Here is a 6,089-nt window from a genome sequence, read left to right on the forward strand (position 1 = left end):
TTTATAAAGGTAAATAACTAATAAATGTTTTAATAAATGGTTAATCAGTTGTAATAACCAACAGGTTAATAGCTTCCCTGTAACCATGGCTAATGACCAATTGTATGAATTTAGGCAAATATGCATATAACCATCTGTAACATAATGCTCATGTCCATAACATGCTTATAAAAGGATAATAAATGTTATAAACAATTTACAAATGTATCCGTAATTTAAAATTACAGAATACTAAGTAGCATGCATAGTGAAAACATTTTAAAGAGGGCACTGTCAGGTTCAATATCATATATGTCATCATTGAGGATAATCCCAAAGGAACGTAGCCTCCTTACAGATGGAGCACCGTCAAGAGCAAGCTGTAAGTGGGTCCTTAAAACAGTCTGGATGTTCAGTCTATCTCTGTCACTGGTTATCTTATTGCAGCACTGACCAACCCTGTAGTGATAGTCCATGGTAAACACACTTCGTAATTTGTTCGGATTCCATCCTAACAATATTCTTGGCCTATAAAGGGTTAATGGAGCCCTAGGGAGGCTGTGAGAAAAGCAGTCAATAGGAGAGAGGCTGAAAGGAGCAGCCCATCAGGGCTGGGCAGGCCAATATAAGAAGAACTGTAGGGCAGAGCAGAGGCAGTTGCTCCCTGGAGCTTGAGGAAGGAAGCCTGCCTGCCTTGCAGGAGGAAGAAAGCTAGCACCTTGGACAGCATAGTGCCAACCGGGATCAGGGGAAAGAGAGCAAGCTCCCAGCTGACTGCTTGCACGCTGAGGCCCTGAGATAAGGGCAGAGATGGTGCTGGGGCTGTGGGGAAGTGGCCCAGAGAAGTAGACTGAGAGGTTTGAGGAGACGCAGCATGTGGCTGCCATCTATAGGACTGGCTGGGACCCAGAATAGTGAGTGACTAAGTTCCCTATAAGCTGCATGACCATGCAGCAGGCTATAAAGGGCCGCGCAGCCACAGGGGCCTGGAGTGGAGAGAGGTAGATGGTGGGTGGGGACTGGCGAGGGGAGCGAGTTGGGGCGTGCAGGGCTGCCACAGGCCTCTCCCCCGGCCCTGGAGCTAGCTGCTGCCAGTGGGGGAAGAGGGGCCCCTCCCCCAGAGCTCACTGCTGTCGACAGGGGGAGAGGGCTGGGGGAGTCCTCTGGCCTCAGCCCTGGGGCAGCCTGCACCCCCAAATCCTCATCTGCAGCCCCACATCACAGCCTGCAACCCCAGCTGGAGCCATCACTCCCCTGCACCCCAATGCTCTGCCCCAGCCCTGAGCCCCCTCCCACACGCTGAACTCCTCAGCCCCAGCCCCACCAGACATCACCTCCATATTGATGCACATAATAAAGTTCATTCTGCACATAGATATAAAAAATTAGAGGGAACATTGGTGGGTGGGCCCGGGTCCCTGCCCTCACCCCACTTGCAGTGAGGAAGTGGCTAGAACATTGGACTGCAGTACATTTCCCCCTGAGGGGGGAACATAGAGTGCAGCACAGCCAGAGGGCTGTGATCTTGGAGCACCACAGGTCCAGGAACAGAGGTGACGGCAGTTGAGACACCACCAGAAGAGGGCGTAGAGCTAATTCCCAGAACAGCCAGCAGGAGGCACCGCAATGGTGAGTCCCACCCTGTCACAATGCCCGTACCAAGAAAGCTGTTGAAATCAAACCAGTGCTGATGGAGTCGGTTGCTTGGTTTGGCTACAAATATTATACACAGCATTAAAAATTATTTAATCATTTACTTAATAATACCTAGATTATTAAAACTAAAAGTGATTTTTAAAGTCATTACAGTGGTTGTACTTAAGAACGTCTTCTGCTTCTATGTCAAACTATTTTTATCATTCTTTAACATGCCCTTTGGCAAAACACATCTTGTTGAAACCTCACTATACATTAAATGAGAATGAACAGCTAATCCCATGCCAGTGGTCAGTTCAGATGACTTTTATTATAGGTAGTTGGTAATGGTGACTATAGTTAGGGTCGCTCAATGTTTCCCACTATAAGAAATTTTCCATGCTCCTCTTTTGCCCCTGGCTGGATGTTTTTTGTTTTGTTGTGTTTTGTTTTGTGTTTTGGGGTTTTTTTAAGTTTCAGTAAAAACGGTTCAGCCATTTCAGAGAATGAGATTAGGGAAAAATTAATTTTTTACCCATTTTAAGTGTTAAGAATTTTTTCAGACGCTCTAGTGCCTCCATGCTTAGGAGCTGGGATTTGAGGTTTGAAGGGGGTTACCCTGGTGTCAGGGATGTGCTTTTTCTTCTCGCATGACAAACAAACAACATTCAACTTTTGGCCAAGTTACGAGCCATTGAAAAAAAATCTCAGTTTGCACATAGAATCATAGACTCCTAGAAATATAGGGCTGGAAAGGACCTTGAGAGGTCACTAAGTCCAGTCCCTTGTACCGTAGCAGGACCAAATGAACCTAGACCAGGGTAGTCAATAGGCAGACCACTGGTCCAATCCAAACCATCAGACGCTTTTGAACGGACCCTAAAATCCACAGTCTGACGCATCCTATGTAGATACATGCAAGGGTCTCCCTCTCTCCACAGAAAGGATAAGTGAACCACATCAACCATCAACTGATATCCCTGGTCAGCCATGGAGCCAGAATGGAGTGCAGGGTCACTCACTGGGATTCCTCACCCTCCTCAGGTAGCAGCAGGTCCCACCACTTTGTATTATGGTGAGACATGAGGACAAGGAAGTAGGTGGTATGAAGCACAAGAATGTTCTCGGGATGCAGTTTGGAGGTAAACTGGCTGGATGTTCTTCAGTTGACTTAGGTTGCTTGTCAGAGGAAGCTGAGGGGGCTTGCAGGGCAGGGACCTAATGATAAATTCCAGAGGGCCAGAGATGAGGTATCCACAGGAAGGACCCTCCCATGTGACCCACTCAAGAAAAGCGAAAGATGTGGGAGGCAAGGTTGCCTTCACCTCCTGGAGCAAATGAAGGGACATGCAGGGTGGGCAGCCCCATGAGCTGGCCAAGTGCCATAAGGTCCACCCAGTTCCTTTGATCATAGTCCAGGAAGTCTCCGATTCTGGTGGTGCCAGCCAAGACCAACCTCTGGTACATCATGGGGGAACTCTACCACCTGCACATGGAAGTGGGGGTTATGTAGTCGGAGTTCTATGAAGAGATTCTCCCCCTTGATGGCTGCTATGGACCTGGTTGTTGAAACTAGCTTCCAGGTCCTGAGGAGGTCCTGGTAAAAGACCAGCAGTCAGAGAGGTATTGGGGGAGACACCGCAAGTGGAGATAAAAGAGCTGCCAGACATATTGGAGCACTGAGAGGCAGCAGAGGAAAGTGTGTGCCAGCATGCTCCAAATTGGACTACCTGCACTGTAAAGGAGTCTCTGCAGAGGCAGAAGGCGTGAACCTGGCTACAGACACCGAGCAGGCCCTGTCCGCCCTCTCCCAGGAGGAGGCTCAGATCACCCACAGAGACCAGCTAGAAAAACTTCAGAATATTCTGCTGGAGGCTGGCCAGAGTCCCTGGGGGCAGGCTTAGGGTGTTGAAGTGATGCCAGAACATGGATGGGACTAATTGGTTGATCACCGGTGCCCTCTCCTTAAGAGAAAGGCTCTGGAGCTGGCCCATTCACCTCCACAACCAGTGAGACACCCTGGCCTCTAGGTCAATCCCATTCTCCAGTGGGGAGGGATTGGTGGCAGAAAGGTACATGGCCAGATAGAGCAGTGGACCTGTGCCCCACTGGATGGCATGGAGCACAGGTGAGAGGTAGCCCACCCGCCACCCATCCCTGACCATCAGGCAAGAGTTCATGACCCAATTGACCCAGCTGGAGGAGGCTGACTAATAAATGGCTTTGCAAGCCTCCACCTGTGCGAGATCTCCCAGGTCCTGGGCCATGAGGAGCTCATTGTCAGCATACACTCATCCAGCTTCTTCTGATGCCCTCTCCAGAGGGATAGATCCCCAATACAAGCAGCCAGGCTCCTCTCTGGCTCCAAAACATCCTACTCCAGCTGCTTTATTGCTGTGTCCCTTCTCTGGCTGGTCCCCGGGTGTAGTCATGGCAGAAGAGATGGGCATGGGCCTTTCCCACACACCTCTGCCAGGCCCTCCAGAACTCTTGGAAGAACACTGCAAAACCCACTTACTCCAACAGGCTGTTACTGAAATGGGGGGTCATTTCAGTAACAGCCTGTTGGAGTAGGTCAGCCCTAGTGGCTCAGGTGTCAGCAAGGCCGTGATGGCCACCGGATTGTGGTCTGAGAATGGGGTAAGACTGGTGCTCGAGGAGTGGGCATGCAAGATGTGAAATCGAGAAAGATAGATGCAGTCCATCCAGGAGTGGCACAGCCATGGGTCTTCCACATGGACCTAAGTGAAGGTGGTGGTGTCCGGGAGGTGGTTGGGCCAGACATCCACCAGGGACTGATGATCAACAATCTCCATGAGGACGTCCATGGTGGCCTGGCACTTCTCTGTCGCAAGGAAGTCCCACATGTACAGGGTGATGTTAGAAGCCCCACCCAGGACCAGCCCCTGGTGAGGGTACAAAGTGGTGAGGAAGGCAGATGCCTGGCAATAGAAGCACACCCACTCTGGGCACAGCATCAAGACAGAGATGTTAACCAGTTTGAGAATCCCCTCCACACAGACCCAGAGGTCCAGTAGACATCCCAGCATGACCTCAGCAACCCCTCGCACCTTAGTCCATAGGTCCAGGGACAACAGGTGGCTACCCCACCCAAGAAGTGGCTGAAGTACACCCAATTCCCCGAATCCAGCTGCCATCTGGCTTCAGCAGCTGGATCAGTGAAAGTCTCCTACAGGAAGATCACAGAGTATTCTCCCTCTCCCCACCCCCTTTCTGAAGGAAGGCGAGACACCTGGCACCTGTGAAGACTCACCCTACAGCCTCTGGTGTTAAGTGAGGTGATGGTAGTTGGTATCATTTGAAGGCCGAGAATTCTCACAGTCAAGAGTGCCACCCACCCCCACAGCAATCCATAGTCCATCCCAAAGTAGATCAGGGAATCAGGGAAACTGTTTGTCCACTGCTAATCTGTGATGTCCTGTTTCCTGGTCCCCTTTCCTTCCCCCATTAAGGCCCTTGAGGCCTGAAGAACAAGATTAAAGTCCCCACCACCATCACAGGAGAGTGAGTTGTACCTTCCCCCTGGAGCCAAAGGCATCTACCAGGAACTGGTGCAGATCATCCTGCAGCACGGTAGGGGATAAGAACTCTGTAGACCCAGCCAATTCCACAGACTCCTGGTCATCGTCCAGCTAAGCTCTATCAGTGGCCCCACAGCCTTCAGGCAGGAGCATTTGTGCAGCTGGTATTTCTATTCCCCTACCTCATTTCACGGGCAGCTGCTGTACTCCCTCTGCTGTTCACACCTGTGTCGGGGGCTGAGGCAGAAACTACATTGTGGATGGTGCTGCACTGAGGGCAGGCGTGAGGTGCCCCTTATAGGACACCATGCTCAGGCACCGGGATGGGCTCAGTGCACCCACAGCCTCAATATCTTGTTGAACATTGATTGATTTGGGGCTCTCCAGCTGCTCTGGCAACAATTGCCCTGATTCAGGAGGGGGTCCACCAACTGGACTTTCTTGGGGACCCAGAATCAGGCTCAGTGGTGGCTCCCCCTAGATGTCCTGTGGAGGCATCCCCCGCTCAAGGAGGGGGAGGTGCTAGGCCCACAACTTACGCTTCCTCCTTGTCCTTCCTGATAACCAATACCCAGACTTCCACGGCTCTCACTGGAGGGCCAGCCAGCTGGGGTAGTTCCAGTGTGCAAGGGCAATGAGACTGTGGCTTGGGGAGGCAGGGATGGGGCATAGAAGGAGGGGTGGTCTCCCCCGATATAGACCTGCTCCTGGATGGCAGAGCAACCCCCTCCTCCACAGACCTCGCCCAATGGCTCTCAGCAGCAGGGCCCGTCCACTCAGCTGGCCACACCAGGGGGCTACCCCTGGCACCCAAACAGGATTGTTGGCTGGTGGAGGAGGAGGGGGAACTGGGCAGGTAGGGTCGCTGGCAGTAGCAGGACCAACACCCTCCTAGGTCTCGGGGGTGCCTGGTATTCCACCTTGCCAGGCCAA

The sequence above is a fragment of the Mauremys mutica genome, chromosome 1 (assembly GCF_020497125.1).
Source record: "Mauremys mutica isolate MM-2020 ecotype Southern chromosome 1, ASM2049712v1, whole genome shotgun sequence".
NCBI classification, from domain to species: Eukaryota; Metazoa; Chordata; order Testudines; family Geoemydidae; genus Mauremys; species Mauremys mutica.